At 41.3% G+C, this 25,755-nt stretch overlaps 1 protein-coding gene across 2 annotated transcripts in view; it reads right to left on the bottom strand.

The window, feature by feature from the left end:
- tyn (trynity) overlaps positions 1-25,534 on the bottom strand; it is a 44,254-nt gene extending 18,720 nt beyond the window's left edge. For both annotated transcript variants that reach the window (XM_018460316.1, XM_018460317.1), the window contains exon 1: positions 25,258-25,534. The gene's annotated coding sequence lies outside the window, so the exon portion shown is untranslated. The remainder of the gene's footprint in view (positions 1-25,257) is intronic.
- Between the last annotated feature and the right edge of the window lie 221 nt (positions 25,535-25,755).

Genomic DNA, 25,755 nt, shown 5'->3' with positions numbered 1-25,755 from the left:
CCTGATAATAATTGGTCTATAAAAAACATTGTGAATGAAGTATAATTATCTCGATTAAAGCATCAACTGAATGTGAATTGACGTCCCGTCAACATTTGCCAGTTTCCGACTTACGTGGTTACCTAGGTGGAACTGATTAGACAGTGGAGAAAATTGTTTACTCGCTGTTACATCCCCGGCGTCGGCGAAAGGGAAAGGGGAAAAGTTTTACGGAAAGGCAAGATTGTTATTTCTGCTGAGAGCACATACATCGTGCACGTTAGCTCACGTATGCCGTCGCTCGTCTTATACCTCACTCTTTCTCTCCCGAATGATGCTGCGATAGGACGAGAGCCAACGTTCTGGCTTTCCGAGGAGAGGAATCACTTCTTCGTCTAGGGTCGTTTCACACCCTCACGGCGCGAAGCGCTTCCCGTCACGATACTACATCCGCTTTCGTGATGAATCCGACTGCTCACGACTGAAATTTACATGAAAGCGAAAAGCGGACTTTCGTGTGAGCGCATGGTTCGCGTGAACCTTGAATTAGTAAACAGCAATACACGAGACAATAATAATGTAATATACGATGTTTGCGAGTAATTAGATAATTCATCAGTAAATACATACAATAAATACATAAATGTATAAATATATAAATAATATATATGTTTAAATTATCTCGTAAGACGTGTTATTCTAATTTAAAATGAGAAAGAAGTATAGAAGATTAGAACAAAAAATAAATCAACTGAAAGAAAATATAATTTTCTATGAATTGATTCTTCTTGTCACATATATCTTTGCAGCTTCCGAGTTGGTTGAATATTTTCGCACAGCACAGGTTACCGCGATGAACCCGATGAACTACGTACTATCTTCACGACGCACGTAGACCAGTAGCACCAGTGTGGATTCATAAATAATGAGTTCGCAGGAACGCGAGAATACGAGGAAGGAAGCAAGAGAATGATAGAAAAGAAGAAGCGAAACGAAAACCGGCATGGAAAGACGGATTCATAAACAATGAAGGCACAGTAAATCGCGCTTAAACTTCTCGCTGAGAGCAACTGAGATCTTCAGAAAGAATTTTGCGGAGCTAGCGATTGCTCGATTTCTTTTTCAATATTTTATCCATCGAATGAGCCGTGAAATTGACGCGGAACTCGCTTCTTTCTTCCGTGAGAAAGAGCCGATAAATTTACACCTCAATATAATGGTACAAGAAATTTCTCAAACAAATTCTTTATAATTGATCGAGAATCATGTTGACTTTAGATACAAAAAAGTGTGTCGTGTTGTGTGTGTTACTATGATTCTAGATAGCGTGGGACTCGCCACGATGTTCCGTGAGAAGCGTGATCCCGAGGATCCATTGCTTTTCAGCGATCAAAGCGAATGATAACTTGAGATCGGTCGATCGATCGATCGATCGATTCGACGGACCGCACATTGGAACGCACACCAAGCGATCTTGATAAATCCTCCAAGTAATTAGCAGCTAGATCGTCGTCGGTGTACCATGCAGAAGACGGGCGAAGACAGGCGAACCGAAGACGGAACAAGCGAAGTAAAAAAAATATGATTACGCTGCTATGCTCCCCTGTGGCGGAAGGCTTCGTCCTGGTGCAACGACCTGTGCGGCGTAGGAGCCCTTTCGCTCTTCGCGCTATCATAGCGCGGGAATAATAATCAAGGAGGCGAGAGAGAAGGCCGACCTTTCGAGTTCTCATCTCCATCCATCCGGGATATTATCCAAGGTAGACGCCATAAATATACTATTCCGGCGCGGCAAGACTTGTCCCACAACGGCGAATATTAAAATGATGTATCGTCGTTGTAACGAGTTCTATAAATCAGCCGGTTGAAATAACGCTTACCGAGGACGTTTTTTCTTGCTCTTTTATAAATTGCGCGAAAAATTGAGAGACACGATCGTGTTTCGCGTCAAGTTCACGCGCAATAACGAAACATGCTAAATAAAAGAAGAATGTTATCTTGCGAAGGCGGTTGGTTCTTGAAGGTATGAAGAGATCATTCTACTGATACTAAAGAGGATAAAGGCAAACTTTTATAGTCGTGTATTCTGCTAGAAGCCACATTATCATGGAAAACTCTGACATTTAACGATGGGAAGAAACATTCAAGTGAAGACCGAAGATAGACGCGTACAGAAATCTACGGCTGTACTTTAAGGTTTCATATCAGGGAAGCGGTAATCAAACGAAGCTCATAAACGGCCTTTCAACTCGCATCTTCATCTTCGTCTTCATTTTCCGTGGAGATTATTCGAGGTTTTATCGTGCGCAAAACGGACGATTGGCGAAGCTTGCCTCTCGAAGGCATTGGAGAAACGTTAACGAGATAAATTGCGTTTCAAAGAATCTCGTATATTCTTGCACGCACTAACAAGCGGGTCCTTAACGGAAGTTTTCGGGTTTTCTCACAACTTACTAGTTGTGAGGATACTTCCCGACATAGGCACAATCACGAAGCAATCGTACAGATTTCTTAAAAAGAAGACTTCAACATCGAAATCTGATTTCACTTCAGGACTTCCATTCGTTCTTTATAGAATAGAATGAGAAAAGAGAGAAGATATGATGACCTTCGAGTCAAACCACCCGTAGCCTTCGGATCGACACTTCTTGCTCCTCCACCGACATTTCACATTAGGAATATTTCATGATTGACGATCTTGCGCATTATTCAAACGAGATTGCTCCGTCCTTCGTGACGAGCAGGTCGATGGCATGCTGATGCATTAACAATGGTAATACCACGTTTAAGCAAGATGAATTAATTACTGAAGAAGACGCAAGAAAGGCGACGGTCAGGAAGGATGTCCACATTTATCTTAGATTGAGGGTTTCGCATAGCTGAAGAAGTTACTGAGCAGACAACTTCATCATCTCGCATCAGACACGGCCCCGGATTTCTTCGTCCTCGACGAAATTAACTTCGTGGCGAGTTACGGTCAGATGGAAAGAGAAACGCGCGGAGTACAGAATATGGAATGTGTCTCGCGTTTAAAAGTGGCGGTTTACACGTAAACCTGAATAAGTAAACGTCGACTCGCGTAAAACAGTGATACGAGGATAACATCTGCGGCGAGGTAATGGAGAGACACGAGAGAGAGAGAGAGATTACTTTTCTGCGGTTATGAATCGGAATGTGCGTGTAAATCATTCCTGTCCTAAAAGTGGACAACAACTAAACGTTTGCAGACTACTAGGAAAATGCAAGCCAGGTTTTACAAAAAGATACCTGCGAATACTTTAGCAACTAGCAATGAGATAAACTTAACGACTTAAAAAGTAAAAATAGAACATTAAAGAATAATTATGCATACACGGTATAATTAAGATATAATGTTTTTTAAGTAATTAAAATAAAGATAATACAAGATTATGAAACGATAACTGTAAATTAATAATAAAGTTATCCTTTTCTCATGATCGCCTAGGGTAGTAAGGGAACATTCTGCACGAAGGATCGATAAACGTTCGAACCATTAGACATCTTGTCATCATCAGGTCGGGATGAAATATTAAATCTATGGCAAACTCTTCAATGTACTTACTGGAAATACAATCGAGCGAATGGATTTCAGGAAGTACCTATCAATTTCATCAGTTTGATGTTAGCTTGGCGGATATGCATGAATTATCGTGGTCTCGATAACAGTGTTTAGCTCGAGGAAAGAGGAAAATAAGATAGAAAAGAGAAGGGAAAGAAGCAGAAGAAAACTAGCGGGGATAGGAAAAAGAGAACAAGGAGTCCTTCCGCAATGAGGCCGCGCTTATCTTCTCCGTAAAACAAAGTGGCCCGCGGCTATTCCTCGCTCCATTTGCACAAGATAATCTTAATATCCATAGAGCAAGGGAAAGAAGCAGCTGTGCCGTATGATGATGGAACGATAACGCGATCTTGAACCCTTTGAAAATTAGAATTTGAGAAAAATAAAGGTAATACAAGATACGTCACAAGCGTTTTCATGAGGATCTTTGCAATTTTTCTCGTTGTCAGTGCTATCAGCGCAAGAAAGTATAAACGCCAACCGTTAACGGAAAAACTTGTAGCCGTGTCGAGGGAATATAATGAATCGTTCGGTTAATTAACCAGTTGTATTGCGCAGAGGGAATGTTCCGTTACATTGCTCTCCGGTTTACGAGGAAAGAATTTGTCAGGAACTTGTCTTACAAGCTACACGGAAGCGACGACCTTGAGGATATCACCATGAAAAGTAGAAGCCAATGAGGAAATTTTCACATCTAGCGACCGGATTGATAATTAAACGGCAACCGTTACCTCAATCTCAATCCTATGGTAAAGACTCGCGTAATAGGCTACTTTACGGGAGTTTAGAGAAAAATGGCCTTGAGGCAGCGGTCACTTCCTGGGTAGAAAAGTCGATAGATCTAACATTGAAAACTTAATAATTCTGCTAATAATTTTAAAAATTTAACTAATAACAAACTATCAATCTGTGTTAAATTTTTATAGATTAAAGATTTTCAAAGATATCAAATAAGATGTAATAGATAAATAGATAGATTTCACATTATTTTAACTTGTTTTTTGGTGCCCTCTTTTTGAATAATTAATAGAAGAATGTATAATGTTAATAGAATTTTGCCTACTAAGAGTAATCTGATAATTTGTTGTTGACTGGTCCGCGTATTTACGCCACTTTAATTGCCCAACTCTGAAAATAGAGTGGTCGAAACACGCGAGCAAGTTAACATTTCTCGGGGATAAGATTATTAATAATTAACCGCAATGACGGTCGCTGTGCCGTTACTCCTTATTATAATGAAGCAAAGTGCGAAACCTGAGGACAGTGCTGAAGGATGCTGAAGGAACGAAGCGCGTCCTCGCATTTACAGTTAAGTCGTTGTCGTAGCGGATGGTTTAACTCTACGGCGTAGAGTTTCCCTGTGATGTGCTTGCCATGAAAAGTCGCAAGAAATTTATCCTGAAGAAGGAAAGAGAATAATACAGAGATACAGAACCAAGGTGGTATCGCGTCGACCGTTACCGTTGCTGACGTATGCCAGCGATCTAACGTAACTTACGGACGTGAGTCGCATCTTGAAACCACCTTGCGATCACATTCGCTGATGAGAATAGGTGCAGTATCACATGCTTTCAAGAAAAGACTTTTGAAGAATGCGATAAAGTGCGAGATTCTGAAATGTTTTATCCTTTATTTCTACTCTCGCAAGAATAAATTGTTCGAAAATTTAATTTTCGAAACGACAAATGAGAAAAAAGAAACTTTCCTGCAATTTAAAAAATTTAATGAACTTCTAACCCACTTAGCGAATCGCAAATGTGTCGTATAAATTTAATTAAGCTGGAAACACCGGTTTGCAAACTACCAATACAACTGCAAACGACGCACGCTACCGAGAGTGCGGTAGCCGATCCTGCCATCGTCGAAGACATTACGTGGTCGTGCTCATGCAAGATCTCGAGTAGCTACGAGGACATTTTGTCCCCTCATCGGGCGCCGTTGCAGCCGGCGTGTTTCGCAATTTTTGCGTTCAGCATCCTAAGTTTCCCTCTCTATCTTCTCATCATACTCATCCGGCTCCTCCGGTTGGTCGATGCAAATGGAACGACCGGGAATAGGAGCTCAGCAGAGCAAAACCAGCGAGGCAGGACGGCGAGACAAAACGATCTCCAGGAGGGACCCGCTGTACCGCTCAAGGACACGATCCACCTCGAAAGCAGGCTCCGTGACAAGCGATAGAAGAAACGGTAGGAGGAGAAGAAGAAGAAAAAGAAGAAGAAGGGCTGTGACTAGGAGGGGCTGAAGAGAGAAATATTTACGGATCCTGGTGCGCGTCCATGGTTACACGAAACCGCTTGTTCGCAGAATTTTTTTTCGATTAACCGCGGTGGATGTTGCCACCGGAGAAGCTCGGCATCTACCGATCCTAGAACAGAATGCGACCCGGCAACTACTGGGAATGAGCGAAGAGAGGAGACCGAGGAGGAGGAGGATTCGTTTCTCTATCGTCTCTTGAGATCGCGGTGTAGATGCGATAAATTAATGCTCTTGAGGGCGGTTTCGCCGACGGCAACACTTAGGATAATTTCCATCCCGTGTCCCTCTAGTCAGCATCGCCGGCTCAAGTGCGCTCCCGGTGAAACGTGGTTTCACGATTTCAAAACGCTTTTATGCTCGAGCACTGTAGAAGGTTAAGCATAATGAACATCTACACGATCAACCTTCTTCATACCGGAGAATCGGTAGTCCCATTTAATTCGCGTTAATCGTCTCGCAAAGAGACGATTCTTCTGGCCGGCGTGCCGCAGCTACTAATCTACGTTCCTATTCGCCGAGGAGATTTCTTCCCTTTTTTGAAATTAATACTTTCAACCGGATCTCTTTTTTCTGTAACTTACGGCACACTGAACCGCAGTAATGTCAGTCGACAACTCGTATCGAGCGCGACAGATGAGCCCTGCTCCTTCTAGGATGCATCGCTTTCCTGAACGCAAACGACCGGCGCTCGGCCCGGAGTTCAACGAACCAGTCGATAAATTGCGCGTCTACGATTCTCCCCACTTCGCAGACGCTAGTCTCTCATACTCGGTAATTACGGATTCGCTGGACGACTAATGGCTATTTAGAACGGACCAGGCGTGATTTAGCGTCCCGCTCGAGTACCTTGCCCTATTCGTGGCGCAACGCACTTTTCGTGGCTCGCGCCTATCGTGATTTGCATCACAGGAAAACGCGTAACAGGCTCCAAGCTAATAGACTCATGCCTCGAGAAGGAAAAGCGACCAGATTCAATTGGCATGATCCTATCTGGTTAGACATTTTTCTATCACACCGCACCCGCTGGCGACCGTGAGCAAAGTAATAAATTATCTGAGGATTACGCGATGAATCTAATTATGAGCGGTGCAATTGCGATTGCGATTTACGCTGGACTGTTCTGGCCGGACGTTCGGCCCGCGTGTACGTAATTTGCATGTTAATGGAACGAATAATAATCACGCGTGCTCGAAGCAAGAGCACTGATACTGTGGTGTCTTGCTCGCATTGCAGGAGCGTCTACGTAACTCGCAATTACTTGGGCTTGATTTGAAAAAGCAACGACTTGAGAAACATCGAACCGCACGTATAATTTGTTAATTTCAACAGAAGATATTTATAACTAAGCGTCTCTCACAGACGGTTCGCGGGTCATTTAAAATGCGGGTCAACGTCGTAGCGGGTGGAGAGACTTTCACTGTGCTTACTCAAGTTCGAGGTAATCTTGATGATTGTCTTGCTTATGTAATGCAATAGCTGCGAGAACAATGGCATTCGTCTCAATGGTGTCTCAGTATGCGAATCATCCGTCAGTGTTGCCACGTAAGAATTCAGAACGCTCGAGGTCCCGCACATGGACCTCACGGACAAGATCCCGACCTTCGACGATCAAGTTCCCAAGCAAGCTCGTTCCCAAGAAGGGAAATGAACCGTCGGAATAAGAAAAGAAATAGCAGCGGGTGTAATCGGGACGCGCGATTATGCGAGCCGCCCGCGGTGAGCGAAACGAACCGTCGTACGCTACTCGGTCGCAGCGCATAATGAGAAATGATCCCGAGTAAATGAGTTACTCGGTTGACGAACGCGCGCGCGCGCGAGGCCAGTTATCGGATCGGCGTGACGCATGCACGTAATCAAGTGTTTGCAATCATCGAGGTGCGAATGCAGATGTGATGGGTAGCGAGTGTCGTTCCGGGAAGATGAGTAGCGTCTTCGTGCGGCACGAAGAATCTGCGGCGCGTGTACGCTCGAGACGTACGAGCGTGAACGACCTTGGGCACTGAGCTGCTCACCGATGCTCACCTGTGACCGGTTTTGGCTGATTCGCCGCTACTGGTAGCGGGCGAAAGTGACGGCCGCGTTTTTACGAGCATCCCGCGAAGTCGGGGGTCCGCGATTACTCGTGGGATAATTGGACGTATGAGCCTTTTTGCGCTCATCGTCTATTTTAATTTGAATGCGTGAGATTATAGTTAAGGACGAAGGTAGCATACAAAACGCATATATACATATATCGAGTGCAATAAAACTACACAATGCGGGACATAATGCGTTTTAATAACACCTCGTTAGAGTAAGACACATACTTTTCCAGCCTTTTAGCGGGATGATACATACTTTAGTTAGAAAAAAAATTGTTATAATCGCGTGCCGCCTTTATTCCGCGTCTTGCATCTATCGCCGATGTATCAAAACAACCATGATATACAATCAACGAACCCGTAATCAACGCAATTCAATTCGTGGTAAAAAGCACGGCGGGCGTCTTACATGGATGTAACGTAAAGATAATGATGTAAAATGAACTCAGGGAGAGAGTTAAGGATTACACGGTCGATCAACACATCGAGGAAACTCTACGCAAGCGAGTCGGTTATATCATTCAGCCAGAGGCGCTGAATAATACATTGTAGGTTCGAATCAATTTGCCAACTTATGGGTTGGCATTCATTTCTTATTTGATTGATCTTGAATTTTACTGCGTGGCAGTACCATCTCACGAACGGAATTGAATTGACCTAAGTGTATCTGCGATACCTTGATATCAGCGACGGAATTACAGACGAAGCGATGAGAAATCGGTGTAAGCAAGGCCGGAAAAGTCCTTTTTAAACAAGTTTTCCGTATAGAGGAAAAAGAAAGAAAGAGGATATTGCGTCTTCTTGTGAGGATATTCGCTTTGCCGCTGGCACGACCGGTATCCTCCAGAATTGCATTCATCGCACCCGCCACGTCGTCATTGCGCCGGATACACCGGCTGCATCAACAAGAGCTGTATACTGTGTAATCAGTCCGTAGGCGCGCTTTCCGATTCGCTGCAACTAATAGCCTCTAGCGCGACGGTGTTGTTAGAAATCGTCAAGAAATAGAGATAGAAAGATAAGATATTGTATATATTTATATATTATATACAGGGCTGGGCATGTATTTGAAATACTGGATTTGAAAAACAATATTTGTAAGACAATTATATGTATTTTGTATTTTGCATTTCAGCGGAGCACATACACAGAGAGAAAAATGTTTGGTATTTGTAACTATAATTATATATTACTATAATTATGATTATTACTGTTATTATTATTATAGCAGTAATAATCATAATTATAGTAATATATAATTATAGTTACAAATACCAAACATTTTTCTCTCTGTGTAAAAATAGTTTGTATTTTGCATTTCATAAGAGCTTAAAAATATAATACAAAATACACTTGTATTGTAAATAAAAATATTTCAAACATGCCAGCCCTGATTATATTATATATACCATATATATAGAAAAATAATAACAAATTAATAATTAATTATATAAATAAGCTTAAAATTGCATGATAAGAATGATTTTGTTGAAGTAAAAATTTATAGCTAGATACAGATCTAAAAATAATTTTGTTGGACTGTCAAAATAATTATATAAAACGCTAAAGCATAATAAATGAAGCAAAAAGTTTTGACATTTTAGCGATCAGCTTCAACATCCTATATACGTAATTACTTTGATGATCTAAGAAAATTATTTTCAGATCTGCATTTATAACTAATTTTTTTAAATACTTCAGCAAAACCGTTATTTTCGTAGGATTCAAGCTTAATAAAACTTCTCTCTCTCTCTCTCTCTCTCTCTCTCTCTCTCTCTCTCTCTCTCTCTCTCCATTTTTTGCGGTTATTATAGGTACGAACAAAAATAAAAAAAGTAACAAGAAAAAGAATGAATTTTTGGCTGTTAAAAGCTATTCATCTTATGATTTGCAGATGCTGATGGATTATTCCATCATCTGTTCCGAAACAGAAGATTTACAGTATTATTTAATAATTAAAGAAGGCAATCTAGAGAAAGACGCGCAGATGTTCATTCCCGAGCGTCATCACTTCGTGACGATTACTCCAATGAGTTCTTCTCGTGTTTTTTTTTCTTTTGACTGATCGAAATTTCTTTGATTTCGAATTACTATATTCCTTATTATTCCAATTATCCAATTACGTAATTATTGGAATGCTATTCTAATTATCTTAATGGGCAATTCCCTTGTCAGAGCTAATAACCACCTGCAGTAGATTAAAGTAGGCGAGATCTCTGTACTTTCGTGAGAACGGCGCCTGCTACCTATCTCTTGCTCGTAGCAATTCTGCCGGATGCTCTTACGGTATGTATATCTCACACACAGTATATAAACGTTACACCATCAGAAGGCAACGTATACCGCGAAAAAAGGCGGATTAAAAGCAATTTAGGGCCATATATTTCCCAAGACGGATACGGATGGACGCAGCGCGGTGTATGCTCGCAATAGCATGCAATCAATCCGCGAGATGACTGCGTGCTTCTTGCAAGTCTCGCACGACTAACGACATACCTAAGTAGCGCTTTCTTAGATAGCGGTTCACGGGCGTGAACCGCATTTCATCGAGAGCGATGCTTCTATTTTTCTACCATATTGCAACACTCGATAATTGGCTTAAAGTCACTTACGTTCTCTATGAATAATTACTTATGAATAATCGCCGGTCACGTGAATGTCTTTTGACATCTCATGCAAAGGTAATCTGCTAACTGCCGTTTCTTAAGAGACTAAATGAAGACTGCACAGAAGATATAAATTACTGATCCTTATTTACGGGCCTTGAAACAAAAAGATCGTGAGGCGTCCCGGTACGAGAACGTAACGGTACGCAAAAGGCCGAAACGGCAGGCCTAAGCGCTCCCTCTTATGACGACTGGGTGTTCACCGAACAATTAATCAACGACTTCCAGTGCGGTCGTGTGATTGTGAGTTTTCGAACGTCAGATTTTGCCCCAACTCACGAAGCGAAGGTACCGTTACGCAAGAGACGGCTGCGAAAAGGAGGAGGAAAAACGGTAGACCCGCGCACGAGCGCACCTCTTTCTCCTTCGGATCTTTTTTTTTTTTTCTTTATTTAACTCACCTCCTCTGCTTCTCTTTCTCCTGCTCCTCCTCTTTCCCCTTTTTCCTCCTCCTACGCTTTATTCGCCCACTCAGTGGTTACGAAGAACGGTTCATCGTGACAAGACTTCTTGCAGTCGCAACTTTCTGCGGCTTTAAACGGCGAAAAAAATCCGATTCCAGAACTATTGCCCAGATAGGGGCTCCGTGACTGCGATTTGCGGCGCGAAATGTCCCTTTTTTCGCTCCGTAGCGAATCGTCAGATTATGCTGAATCGCATTCCGAAGTGGAACATATCCAGGTGCATTACGTCTGTTATTAAATCGCCGCGACGTTTTTTGCGAAAATTAGCAATAACGTATGATGCCGTTGATGGAGTATTTTTGTCACATAAAACATACAGCAGATTGACACAGAAAATAACACTCACATGCATAAAAAATTATTTTCTTTAAGATATTAATATTTAATATCATTAAGATTATAATTTAAATGTTTTGGCAAAAAGGCTTACAAGGAATAAATAATTGCTTTGATCTTATTTCATAGGCAAATACCGTGAAATCTATTAAGCTAAAAAAAATCTCTATTCATGCGTGTGCCAATCTGAGAAGCAATACGATGAAACCTGTCAAAAGTGTCGACAATTATCTCTCGTCGATCTTGGTGCACATCATCTGGATGCAAAATAACCTAGCAATTAATGAATCATTCTACGATGAGAATTCCGGTCCGACTGACGTGCCGTCACGCGCAAGTATATCGTGATTCGCGAAGGTAGCTATTACGTCGCTATGCTTATTTAATCGCAGACGTGCTTGGTGGCTAAGAGCAGACGTTGATACGGGACGATCGGCTAGGATCGGTCTGCCTCTCATTTCTCTTGATCAATCCTTCTCGAGAGGTTCGCGTGAACGTATGCGCTAATTGTAATTTTTGTATAGAATCTCATATTGTTAAAGATTAAAATGACAAACGTGTATCGCAATAAATATAAAGATAATTCTAATATAAAAATCATAATATAAATCCCTTAGTTTTCATATAAAAATCCTTTCTATGCTCAATTTATTAATAGGAAAAAATGAGAACACGTTCGAGAGTACATGCTCGGATTTAACGGGATTAGATAATTTTTTTGTAAAACTGCCACATGCACAGCTTACCTACAACATTTACGGTGCACCGCGCTATCGGCGCTTTTATGGTCAACGCTTGTTACGGAATTCATGCGTGAACTCGATAACATGCGATGGTAGAATGCAGCAAATGTAACTATTGAGGAAGTTCTTGTCGGTTGAAATTACTATTATCTTAAGAATAATTGAAGGGTGTGTAACAGTCGATACAAATTCCAAGAATTGAGAAATTCTATATTAAAGAAAAAATTGTAATATTTTGATTCTACTTTTTTATAAATCTTTATAATTTTTCGTAGGACATAAAACTCAATATATATTTTTAATTTTATCATTATTTTCGATTATTTTTAATTTCATTCAACCTTCATGATTAGATGGTAGACAGGTACCTATATATTGTGTTATTAGCTGGTTTGAATACTTGAAATATTAATTAATGGCTTTAAACACTTAAATAATCGAGTATATTTAGACAATATTCAAAATAATATTTAAACTTTATGCAGCAGCCAACAGTTGCCGTGCATTAATTATGACCCATTTACTTATCATTTACAAGTTTTAATATTGCAGAATTTAGTAACGAAAAAATTCGTGCTGTTAAAACACGTGTCTACGGGCGACAGGTAGAAATAATTTACCGACAAAACGCACGCGAAAAATATTTTCGAAACACGCGGCACGCAACGGCCTATGTTCTACAAATTCAATCGTCCTTAAATTATACCCTTCGATGTCGGGGGTCCATCGTTCTTCGTGGCTAATGAAAATAAGAATTATAAGTAATAAGGGAGAGAAGATAAAGAGGCTGAAGCCGACGGACGGACGGTACAAGCAAGAAGCGAAGAAAAAGAAATTGAAAAATGCCTAAACCTTCGGGAGGCCCGCGGCGAGGAAGGGTTCTGAATGTGCCGTCCAATAAGACAATAAATCACACAAGAAAGAATCTTGAAAATTTTTAAAGATAAATTCTATAGTAAAACATGTACGAATATAATCCCGCGGAATTTTTAGCGATGCGGATAGACAATTAAAAAAATACGCGCTCATTGAATTCATTATCGCCGACACGGAGTTGCCAAAGAAACAATGGATTCCGAGAGCGCGATTCTCAGGAAACCTCAACCACTGGTTATTAATGTTGTCGGGGCGTCATCGTCGTTAAAGTCGCGTTAAACTTAGCACCGATTGTTCGCTTTCCGCAGTTATGACTTACAGTTACCTACATATACCTACATTGTGAGGAATTCAGATCACTGATTCTCACCTGGCCCGCCTGCTGCGTTAAATCGCCAATCTCAGTGTAAAACTCATCGCGGAAATGACAGTAACGGTCTCGCGCGTAAACGTAAATTACGAAATGCTCCCGGCATTGACTGCGACATAAATATTGAACGATCTGCATTTTCTCTATCTACATTGACAGTGTGCTTATTAATTTATATTTATGTAAATATTGATATATTTAATTAATTATTTTACATTATTATATAGAATTATTTCACGCAAACAATCGGTTTAATGAAGCCTCCGAATTTCTTTTTATAGAAATATTAAAACTAAGATGTGTCAATTTTCGCGGAGAAGACTCATCGTACTTTATTAATATTTTTTTTATAAAATAGACCTAATGTAAATTGCCGACTTGGCACTTGTTAAGTAAAACTAAGAAGTTATTGATGCATTTAAATTATAATTAATCGTTATAATAATAATAATAATCAATGTCCGTTAATTAATTAATTTAATAGGAGTTGAAGTCGTAGTGTAGTACCTGGCGTGATCTTACTTGGTGTGCCATCTCAGTCGCCGCTGACGCGTAACATAAGATCACGCATGTTTCGCTCGTATCTATCTCTCGTCGACAATTTCGTGTTAGATTATCATGTATCAGCAAGAAAAACCTAGGAGATGCCGCGCCCATATTATATTTCCACGTTCCACCGCCCTGGAATCCAGACCAGGAAGCTTTCGCAAAACGTCCAGGAAGTCGGCAACGCCTCGAGTAAATCGCCGTTAAAACGGACTTGGCTAAACCTGGTCGTCTACTCGATGCTGTAAAACGACAGAGTGTTTTCCAACATCGTGACCGTTGAACGTCGTCAACCGGTCGTATCAATAAATTCGAACGTCATCGTTCGATCGTTTCGCTTGATGATATCCTCCTTTAATCTTACCGTTCACCGGACAACCCGCGATTTGAATTAATTGCTTAATGATGCCGTTCGTACACTATGTAAATATCTCTGATCTAACTTGACCGAGTGCATAAATAAGTAGACAGTAAATAAATAGTAGGTATATGTCATCATAGACATCATTCTTTTCAATCGTAATACCCTTCTGAAACCGTAACTGGCCGTGATGATGATTACGAGATTAAGAATAATAAATCGATCCACATTTCATGTAAGTATTATCTACGAGAACTATCTGCACAATTTATTTATTACCGATAACTGTTACGCTAAATATGTATATTGTGCATCTATATAAATCTGCTCATCAATTCAACATCAAGCGATAATAATAATAATAATGTCTTTCTCCGATTAACATTCTTTTGCGGATCTTGCAGAGTTCCGTTTCACCGGGAAGTCTAATGCAATACGTAGCGGCGCGTAACGATCCTTCTAAAGGGGCATGAAGAACAAGGTCGTTGGTGTACTGAAGGCAGTTGGTGAGATCGTCGTGTGAAACAGGAAGTACCATGGCCGTGCAAAACGTATCTCACGAACGATAATCACAAACAGTCGCCGAAACTGCGTTTCGAGGATTCACGCCAGATCGAGGAAGCGATAAAAGCTCGACGAACCATTCCCGTGCTCGTTATGATGCGCCGCAATCCGTCATTAACCGGACCCTCGCTCGATTTAGGGGCGATAAAATCCATGCGCGAATATTGGGAACGCAAATTACGGCGATCTTACGTTCTATTCAATGCGTTTCGCAGATTGTCTTATAGGTTTCACAGGAAATTCCATGTCATCCGGTTTATGGCTATCTTTGTCTCTATTCCCTCCCCCCCCTCTCTCTCTATCTCTCTCATTCGTCACGGGTTTCGACATCTCGCAATCTCGCGCGTCGCGCTAAATTGGCGTCCAGCTGTGATGATATCATTCGGAATAAGGACTACCAGCTCGCGTGCGCGGGACTACCAGAGATGCATGGTCCCTCATCCTGTCCCTCCGACAGCTGGAATAACGAGACTCGCGGACGTTACCATTAAAATCATGACTAGCGGTTTCTACTTCTTCGATGAGGGACTAAAATGGGCGCCCGCTCGTCGTATCGATGATGATGCTAATTGGAGTGGATTGAAACGAGCGGTTTTTATCCTCAGGGTAATCCCCATCCAGGAAGCACTTCGCGGACATAAACTGGCTTAAAAAAAAACGTGTCAATTTGACTAAATTACTCGCGAATGTTCTCTTTTTGCGTGCCAACGTTCGGCGTGCAATGCGCGCGCGCAATTCTTGAATTTTTTATCGACGGGATGAGTAATTTAATTGAAAGTGATGATTGAATGCAACTAGTACTATCATAAAGCACAAATACGAATATGTGCGGATTTTTATTTGTCAGCTGTCCATTACAACATGCCTGAGAAATGCGGAATTACAGTAACTCTCGCGGAAATAAACAAAGATTACGATTGCGACTATAACGGTGTACGTGGAGATTTAGTATCTCCGAGTTTTAATTCAACTGATACGCAATTATTATCTATTAAGAGCAAATACGGGATTAACAGTTACCATTGTGTAATAAATGCTTATGTATTTTATTTTAATCGGAGCTGAAACGTGTCTCAGACGCTCATTATACGTCGACATCCCGTTAAAGATGACGATAATGGCTGTTTATAATATACTCATTATCTAGTGTCTACATTTGATATCTATCTTAATTTGAGTAAAGTACATCTTCCGGTGAAGAGACCGAACGAAACAATGTGCCAAAGTAGCACCTTCGATTCATCTGGAAAGTAAATCGCGAATCGGCGAGCCATGGACCTCCAACGGTGACGACTGACTGGAGAGTGTAACGGTCTTCGAATGCAACAGCGAGAATCGAAGATGAGCGGTTACCGTTGCGCGATCCACAAACTCGGGGGCCCGGCAGATATCTCCATGCACCACGTCGCGGCGAAGTCGTGTGCCGCTGTTTGCTTTCCATCGCCCGTTCTCGTTCCTTTGTCTGTCCGCCTTCGTTACGCGCATCGTGACCGCACACGAACGACTGATGATCTGAATATACACTCGTACGACTGCTCATCACGAGAAGTACAGTAAAGCTCCATTCGTCGGAATAATGGAAGCACGCCGGGTCAAATAACAGAATTTCTATTATAAGAGACCACGCGTAATTCGAGATGAATGCTCGTTATTAATTGGGTTAAATGATTTGCGCAACTATAGTGGAAATAAGGTGCATTTTCAATAGAGTCCATAAAATACAAAATCTCGATAATCCATATAGGTATCTACTACCATATGGTTCGTGCTAAGATGTAACAACCGTTTCGCGAGTTACAATCTGCAAAGCGTTGCACATAAAACACCACGTGACACGTTTGCATACGCTTATACAACTCGGCAGTCCTCCTCTTCTTCTTCGAATGTAGGCTCTTTCATTATGCCGAACCGCGCGATGTCTGGATTCAACGGGCGGTACACGCATACAGCCTGTAAGTTACGAGATAGAGGAGCGTAAGCCAAGTCTCGCAAAGACCGCCCCCGAATGGATTCGGGAATATTCTCTCTGTTCGTCGGTGGACGTGGATACCGTTGGCTGTGCCACAAATTCCGAGAAAGGGATATTTCTCACTCTGATCCTCCACAGTGCAACGTATTATCTCGCATGGCATCTCCCCAACTCGATAACGCTACTTAACGCGACTCCTAAAGCCGTTAACTCGCACGACGTGTCGAAAATGAATGGAGGCGTTCGCTCGAGAAGACGCGGCTTTTACATTCTTCTGGCTGCGCAAGCTCGTCTCGAAACTCAAAGAGAAAGTCCGAATTACCGTTTAGCTCGCGCCGCAATTTGACCACGGATCGGCGTGAATTACGCTGTTATCTAAGACATTTCTCTCTCTCTCCCGTTATTCTGGTCTCTATTATCTAACTTAAACGATCATATGAATAACTTATTAATATCGCTAGGATGATCAGCGCAGATATCAAGTAGTGCGAAGCGTTCATCTCGCAAGAGGCCTTACGCAAATCGACGTTTTAAATTAAACTACCGGTAATTGAAGTTAAAAAATAAAACGACGATGAGTCATTATTTCAATAAAATTATAGACATGACGTGAATGCTCGATGAGGCCGAAGCAATTTTCTAATCGGAGTTCGCAGGCATGTTGAAAGATTCATTTTTTATACAGATAAGAGATATCGGATGCAAGAAATTAGTGTTCAAGGTGTTCTGTATAATTATTCTGTATGATTATTTTATGGTTCAATAAAATTATTTTCAAGTCTGTATTTCTAGTTAAATTTTTAGATACTTCAGCAAACCGTTCTTTCCGTATAGATTCGATAAGCTGAAATGACTGTGGCTCAGTCTCGCGGAAATATTCAAGATACGTATGTAAAATAAGTATTACAGTCCACTTGCCAATTCTTTTGGAACACCGGTTACCTAGATGATTGCGATTACGCAAAATTGCTTGAATATCGGCGATCAGAATGACGCCGATCAAGAGGCTGAACCGATATTTGCGGTTGATCTAAGACCATCGTTTCAGCGTTCGAACGCGAATCATCTTTGTCACCGACCGAGTCTCGGCCATTAAGCTATTCACAACGCCCAGCTGTTCTCATCTTCCGTGTCTGGCATCTCGAGATATCAATAAGATGCAGCGGAATTCCTCTACCTGGGTCGCGGTGGATGAGCTAAATCGTGACGATGACGAGCAACGAGCAATTCTACCGAGCAAACGACTCGGGTGATTCGAGATGGAAAAAAGATTCTGTGGTCTCGAGGACCGCTAAGCACAAGGCAGATGAACATGTGTGTGTGGGCAATCATTCGGCTAGAAACTCCTCGAGAAATTGCCATCTAACCAGGTCAAAGACATGCAATATAAATAACGCCTCGCGCGGTATGTAATATCACCAGCAAGCGGATCATTCCATTTTTCCGGTGCTAACAAATCGATCGCGTATCGAGTATCTTTATCACACCAGCTTGTAGTCAGCTCATATAATGTGATTAGCGCATGTTCACAGTTGCCGGAATTGATTATCTTCGATAAGCCTTAAACGTTGATTTATCGTGAATCATTTCAGATATCATGGATTCACAATGAGCAAGATGCACTGATAATTTATAGTTCCTGTATCGCGGTTTTAGTTTATAATACATTCCCGGATATCACATTGAATGTCCTCCATTTAATTTCCTGTAACATATCTATACTATCAAAAATGTGAGCGTCAATCTATTCCACCGCTGTCTCCTTTATTTGCAGCCCTAAAAAATCAATCGACCTGAACAGACTATTTGGAACGACAAATTCCTTTCGCGCTGTCGCATGGTTCGTTCTGTGTTTCACGCGTCTCGATAATATATCTACTGCGGCGTCGATGACCCCCTTTCATGCTGTGTCTCGTTCTCCCGTACCGTTAATCGATCAATTTGCAAAGCGCACGTTTCGATCGGCGCCTCATGCCTTGTGCCGTGTAGCCGGGCACGTTGCCGGCTTTCCAGATTGCACGACCTGATCCCGCGTGGCGTACGGAGCCCACTGATTATTACGTGTCCGCCTAATAGCCCCGAGCGAGCGAGGGTTCGATATTGATGACCCACTAGCACGGTTTATTATCCGCTACGAAGCGCAGCGGCGATTAGTTCCTTTAGCGAGTCGACCAAATGACGTTTCCACCGGCTGCCATATGCATCTTTCGCGCGTGCATGTATGTGTGTATGTGTATGTACGTATAAGCGTGTGTAGCTGTGAGATTTATGTTTACTAGTGTGAGATAAGCATTTTACAGACTGGTGGAGCGATAGAACACCGTAACACCGGAGATATGGACAATGGATACGAAGGAGTTTTAAGAGTTACCCGTAAAGTAATTCGTTTCAGAGATGATAATATGAATAACGAAAAAATAGCCGAATGAATTAATTAGATAAATTAGTATTCGCGTTTAGGGAGGTTGGAAGGTCCCGTGAATATATCCTGATGACGATTTGCAAGACGTAGGTAAAGATTCCTGTGCGTATCCGCTTCCGTTTTCAACATCAATGTCGAATTACTTACACTTTGCGCGAATTACTTACACATCAGTGCGACGTAACACGCGAAGCAACCGCGTACCTTATGTTATTTTTAGATACGCGAGAGCAATTAGTATTTAAGCGAAAAGCGCAATCGGCGAAGCGAACGTTAGAGATAAGACGAAATTATTACGGTCCGAGTGAACTCTACGGAGATGCACGTAAGCGCGGGCGCGCAATGCGTTGCGTTGCGTCGAGTATCGCCAGGAAGTGACTCTGAAACGTGCTAAGCGCTTTAATATAACGAGCGTCGAACTGTCGCCGTTCTCCACAGGTTCGTTCGCCCTTTACACATCGCCTTACACGAATACACGCGTTCGCACGTACGGGAGTCTTGACCCAACACCCGGCATGCCTCGAATGGAGCGCGCATGTCGGTTCACGATCCGAGATTATACGCGTCGCGTTATTGTGAGCGAATAAGAATTCACTCGCGAATTCATTTGCAAACGCAACCGTTATGCCATTCTTTAGAAAAAGCCAGCCTGGACCTCGCCATGCATCATTCCGGACAGGTGACATATTTGCCTCCGACGTAGGAAAATACGAACGAACATTTAAGCCGATTAAGATTAACGGTGTTAAGATTAGCGATTGTCTCTAAGATTGAAGTTTTATGTAAGATAGAAGTAGGCAGAAAAAATTATACAAATGGCACATCCATCCATTTTCATACGCTGATGTAGATCGCGGTAAAGTTATAATCTACAGAATTCTAATAATGCTCTGGTCACGCGGAAAATCGAGGTTTCTTGTACGGTGTCAGTAATACGGTATGAGATTATCGCAGTGAGTTGAATTCAGTTATCGATCCATATACTTCTGTTGGAACTACTCATCCGAAAACGTATGACGATCATTCCCGATATGTTATTATTCGCAATACGTTTTGCTATTGCGGAGAGTTAATTTCAAGCTACGTTCGGTCTACGTGATACTTCCTGCAGAGCCAGATGGACGAGCACCTGCATAGAAACGGGTAGTCAACCGAGGTACAACCTGTTCGAACACCCCGTGGTCTTCTAGGCGCTTCTTTTTACGGTTATTGGTCCCATTCCTCTGTTTGCTTCAAGCACGTAAGAGTGGCCGGTGTGATGAGAGGTACTGGAGCACGTGTAAGAAAGCGATCCCCTCGTCTTTGTTAGCGAATTAAAAATACGAAACACGCTGTATCCAGGAATCTCAAATTCTACCGCGAATAAAGAGAGACATACTTATAATTTCTTTAATAAGACAGGATATCTCTTCTTCAAGGTATAACAAGATGCAACAAGAAGTAAACGGTGATTTCCTTCCGCCGAGTCGTCTTTTTGAGCAAGAGTTTGAATAGCCACGATCACGCTACAGGTAAAACGCGGCTTTGACTTCTTTCCAGCTCGAAAGAGAAGATCATGCGAATCCACACACGACGCACTCCGCACGTATCGGTCTGTTTGTACGAGAGTAGTGGATGGAGATGGAAGGAGCGTGCGAGCTAAACGGAGTCTTGGTCAGGGCCGTTGGCAGCTCGGGGTCAACGGCCAGGCGGCGCCTGCGAGATCCTCCGTCGCTCGAACGCGAGATAGTGGGGCAGGTCGCGCTTACAACGACGTCAGGAAAAAGGAAAACGAAGGTAGAGAAGAAGAACGAAAAACACACTGGGACTTGAATGCGTGCCGCGCGAGAAACCGTTTTTACATCCCTTAGATATCGCGATGTTTCAGCAGCCCGACGCAAAATCCTTCCTGAAGAGGTAAACGATTTGCGAATAGACTTTAAGTGGCTAAGCAAAATCTCGAAATTAATTTCGTACGACGCAGCTGCGAATACATCGTAATGACCTCCGAGCATTTATATTTCGATGCAGAGATTTTTACATTATTATTGTCGCATTTGTGTGTAGTTCCGTGTACTTCATTCGCGAATATTATTTCTTTCTGTAATGCTATTTCATAGCTATTCAAAAACTGATTTGTAAATGAATTCACAATAAATTTCCCAGAGAATTCATGACATGCATCCGATTCCCTTTCATTTAACCCGTTTCATTGTCGACATAATGATATCTTTCAATTTTAATCACAAGAATAATGTTTCCTTTTTCACGGATATTATTTCATAAAGATACAAACTACAACTTAAAATAAAAATACAACTTCGTTAGATGAATAATACGTCGGCATCGACTCGTAGTAAAATTTTAAAAATCCTATTTGTGTCATGAAAGGATGAAAAAACGTATAGATTAAAGATTCTCGTCCCTCTTACTTCGTTTAATGCCACAAATCTCGTCGCGACGATAAGACAAAAACCGATCCTGGTTGGCGTTGTGATTGAAGCGACGTCGATGACAATGATGAAGAGAAGCAAGCCGATCACGTCGCGGTGATTTTGCACCTGGAGATGAAGTACTTTGTGTTCGGATCCTCCCTTTCCTCGTTTAAATTGTCTATTGTACCGTCTCGTGTATGCTAATGGAATTTTGATATCAGGTGCCTTACGTGAAGGTAGAGCAATTCCGAGAAACCAAGATACCAATGATCGAGCAGCGCATCACTACGCGAAGGTCGCTCGATATAACATGATGGAATTGCAGAGAATCGTTCGGGGCAGTCGGCTAATAAAACCGAACACACTATACGGTGATCGGACGCAAATGAGATTTTCTAAAGACATTACACGACCGTAGCAAACGTAATGACCAAAGTAAATTGTAAAATATATTAATAAACGTACAATAGCGAAAAAGCAAGGAAAGGAATATGAAAGATGACTAAGATGTAAATATCACGGTGATTGCGGATAATATTATAAAAGGGAGCAAATTTAAAATACGAATACGTTAATCAAAGAACATCAAAGAACGAATGAGATCAAATTTATATACAATGTTATAATAATAAAAATAAATCGTTATAGTTCAAAAAAATCCAATGATAAAAATCTGGACATTGTGTGTGAAAAATATTAATTTATGTATATAACAAACCAAAATTAGAAGTAAACGAATACACACAACTAGAGATTTATCTTTTACTATCGCCCATTTTTAATTTCATACGTGATACATATATCGCCCTGAGTAGTTAAGCATCGTTGAATTTTATGGTTGGAGTCACTAGAATATAAACTATATAAAAAAAACGTGCATTATAAAAAGATGCTCATTAGTAGACCAGTAATTATCAGCAGTTTTGAAATCAGTAACTTACATGTTACGATAACCTAGCAGCAAATCGCGAGAAGTGAATGTGGTACGCGATCACAGAATTGCTACGCGTAACGAGACTCGTTGGAAAATGTGTCTAGCAATTTTCAATTCCTCCGAGATTTAATCAAGATCGTGCAAGCTGGAATATACTACGCGTAGATAATTAAAACGCATTTCGTAAGTAATTAAAGCACATTTTATAAGTATATAGTTGCAGCTACATAAAGCAACATATATAATGAAAGTAAGTTTATAATTATACAGTCTAAATTCATATATGGTTCCATTGTATAATATATAATTTTAATTTCAGATTGTGTCCTAATAAAATTGTTTCTGCTGAATATATTATCTATAATATCATAAATTATATTACTATATGTGTATAACAAATTGTATAAAGAAACAAAAATGAACATAATCTTGTTAATTTTGTCATTAGCAAGGTATTTCTATTAATTACTAATATTAATTAAAGCTTAAGCAAAACAGGAAATCTTATAAGTTCTTTTTTCTTTCACGGAGTGCCTGAACGGTACAAAGCAGCAAAATTTCGACACTCGTCACGTCGCTCGCACACGTGTAACATAAATGTCTACATAATTCATTGAATCCCCATCCCACGTGTAACGATGATTCTTAGGTGAACATTACAACTACTTTAAAAGTAGTAAATGTTAAATCTGCGTATTATGACGAATGTTGCTTTTATATCCTCGTAATATTCTTTTCTTTAGCAATATTAAATGAAAAAAAACATGAAATTAAAATAAAATATACACTCTAGAAATATAAAAAAACCATATAGATAACCACGTAGATAATATTAAAAATAATTGTATTACTTCCAGAAACAAATGATTGATAAATTCTGTAGAAGAATTTTTCTATAGTGCGAAGAGTATCGGAACACGTTACGCTTCCCTGGCGTTGAACTCTCCAAATCAAGAACTGCTTCGTTGCTAAAAGCTATAGCTGACGATAAAATTCTCACGGCACAATTGCTCAGTAAGTAAGTAGAATCAAATTTTAATTTACAATATATTCAGTTATAATATTTGAATTAGAATAAATTAATTATATTTTTTATTTTTTCAATCGCACAAGCTTGAAATTCATTTTGAGTAAAATTCGCTTCGAGTTGTCTTGGAATTCTTTTCAACTTCATACTCTACTTAAAAAATTATAACGTTATGACATTATCGATTTTGCAAAGACACATAAGATAAGTATGTCTAACTTCTGACTCACAAGTTAGGGGGTCGATGGACTGACGAACAAGCTACCAGAGATACCAGCATGAATATTCGGGACACGTAAAACGAATATACGAAATTGGACGCTTATCTCGAAAAAACGCTCGTTTTAACGACGCTTATTTCTCGTTGGACTACGCATGCATTTTAGAAATTGTACAGTTTCATTAAATTTTAAGGTTGGGAAAATGATTGAAAAATATTGAATAAATCACAGATAGAAAGCTTAACGTATAGAAATGGCCGTATCGCGGCATTAAAGTCTCTGTTATAGACGTCTATTTTCTCGCGTTCGACTAAGAATAATCTCTTCGACCTTGAAGGGCTATTCCATTCGCGGCATCGAGCTCTCTCCCATTCGTTACGCGAGTGCAGGGTTAATCCATGAACGCGCGAAGCAAATCAACGCCGTGAACGAGACCGAGAATCGAGCGGCGTGTACGCGTCATACGCCGCTTAAGAGAAATGAGTTTCGTTTTCGCGCCCTCAGTTACAGCCTCCGCACACTCGTTTCGCTTTTTAAAAATCCACACTTGTCCGTGTACGTATCTGTTGATATGCAACAATAACCCTTTGAAGCGGTCACAGCGAACAACGATATCTTGTAGACGCCTACATGAGATATTAATAAAAATGAACATTTCTTTTCTCCGATATAAGTATTGAAGAACACAGCGCGCGTTATCGAATGCTTAAAGAGATTTCTACATTACGTTATTATTAAGATATATGAGCCTCGCGATAGGATACATCTCGGCAGAATATAAGAGGATTAATCACCCCATCCTTGAAAGACACGAGACCTTCTCTCGAGGCGTAGCTTATATTATACGCTTTTGTAACGTCCGCGTGCTATTACCGCGCGGTTGCTCAACAGCTACGGCCCTGACTTTGAACCGAGCTCTCACCGTGGGAATGGCGGCCGCGAGAAGTGCCGGCGATCGACGAAGAACTTATATTTTACATAGATAAGATTTATATTCTCGCCGGTATTAAAAAATTAATTTGCTTCCCATGTATTTACAAAAAGTAATCCCCTATTTTCGTCGAACGCAAATTATACGTATCATATTTTCACCTCCTTTTTTTCGAAACACTGTATAAATAAAATCCTCACTGCTACGGGATATATCGATACGCCGCATCGCGCAATTCGAGGTCGATCGACTCAACGAACGTTCACCTAAGGCACCGCCGAGCAGGACCTTCGCCGTGAACTTCTGCACGTTCTCCACGATCACTTCTCGATATCTCATGGGATCGAGATCCGTGGAATCGTTAAGCGATTTTCTATCCGCAAGTATCTCACACCCAACGAACCCGTTTGGTCGTTGACACTTTTTATCACGTCGAGGTACCCTGTCGGCCATGCCTTCTGCACGAGAACGAATGCGACACTTTTCGCACCAGTGTTAGCACCAAAATCCCACGTACCTTAGTCGGCTATCCACTGATACCGCGATCCCAGATTCTAAGTTCACCCCGGTCTCTAATCACTCGATAGTTCTAATCACTGGTACCGGTATTTTTCTAAACTTTGTCAAGCCCGGAAAGTCTCTGCTTTCGAGCGAGGGTGGCGGAGATATCGACGTAATCGATGGTGATCTCTCCGCCAAAATTTTTCGACACCGGGTTGAGCACACGCGACTTGAACACTTGATCGCTTACTCGATGTAAGAAAAAAAAAAGACGCTCCTGTTGGCTGGACTGTCGGCACGGTTCTGTCTTCGAGGCAGCGCATCCGCCTGACTTTATAAACCGAGTGGGTCGAGTGGTGGTCGCGATGTGCTTGTCAGCTATAACTGGAGAACGATTGGAGAACGCAGCTTAAAGGCGTCCGCGGATTGGCTCGTAGATCTAGCGGTACCGAGGCTCCATCCTGGGGGATCGACTGCCTTCGCGAAACCGCGATGTTTCCATGCGTCTCTCTTC

This window comes from Mycetomoellerius zeteki, unplaced genomic scaffold, assembly GCF_001594055.1.
Source record: "Mycetomoellerius zeteki isolate Tzet28-1 unplaced genomic scaffold, Tzet1.0 scaffold93, whole genome shotgun sequence".
Taxonomy (NCBI): domain Eukaryota; kingdom Metazoa; phylum Arthropoda; class Insecta; order Hymenoptera; family Formicidae; genus Mycetomoellerius; species Mycetomoellerius zeteki.
This window is presented reverse-complemented; position numbering and strand designations above follow the sequence as displayed.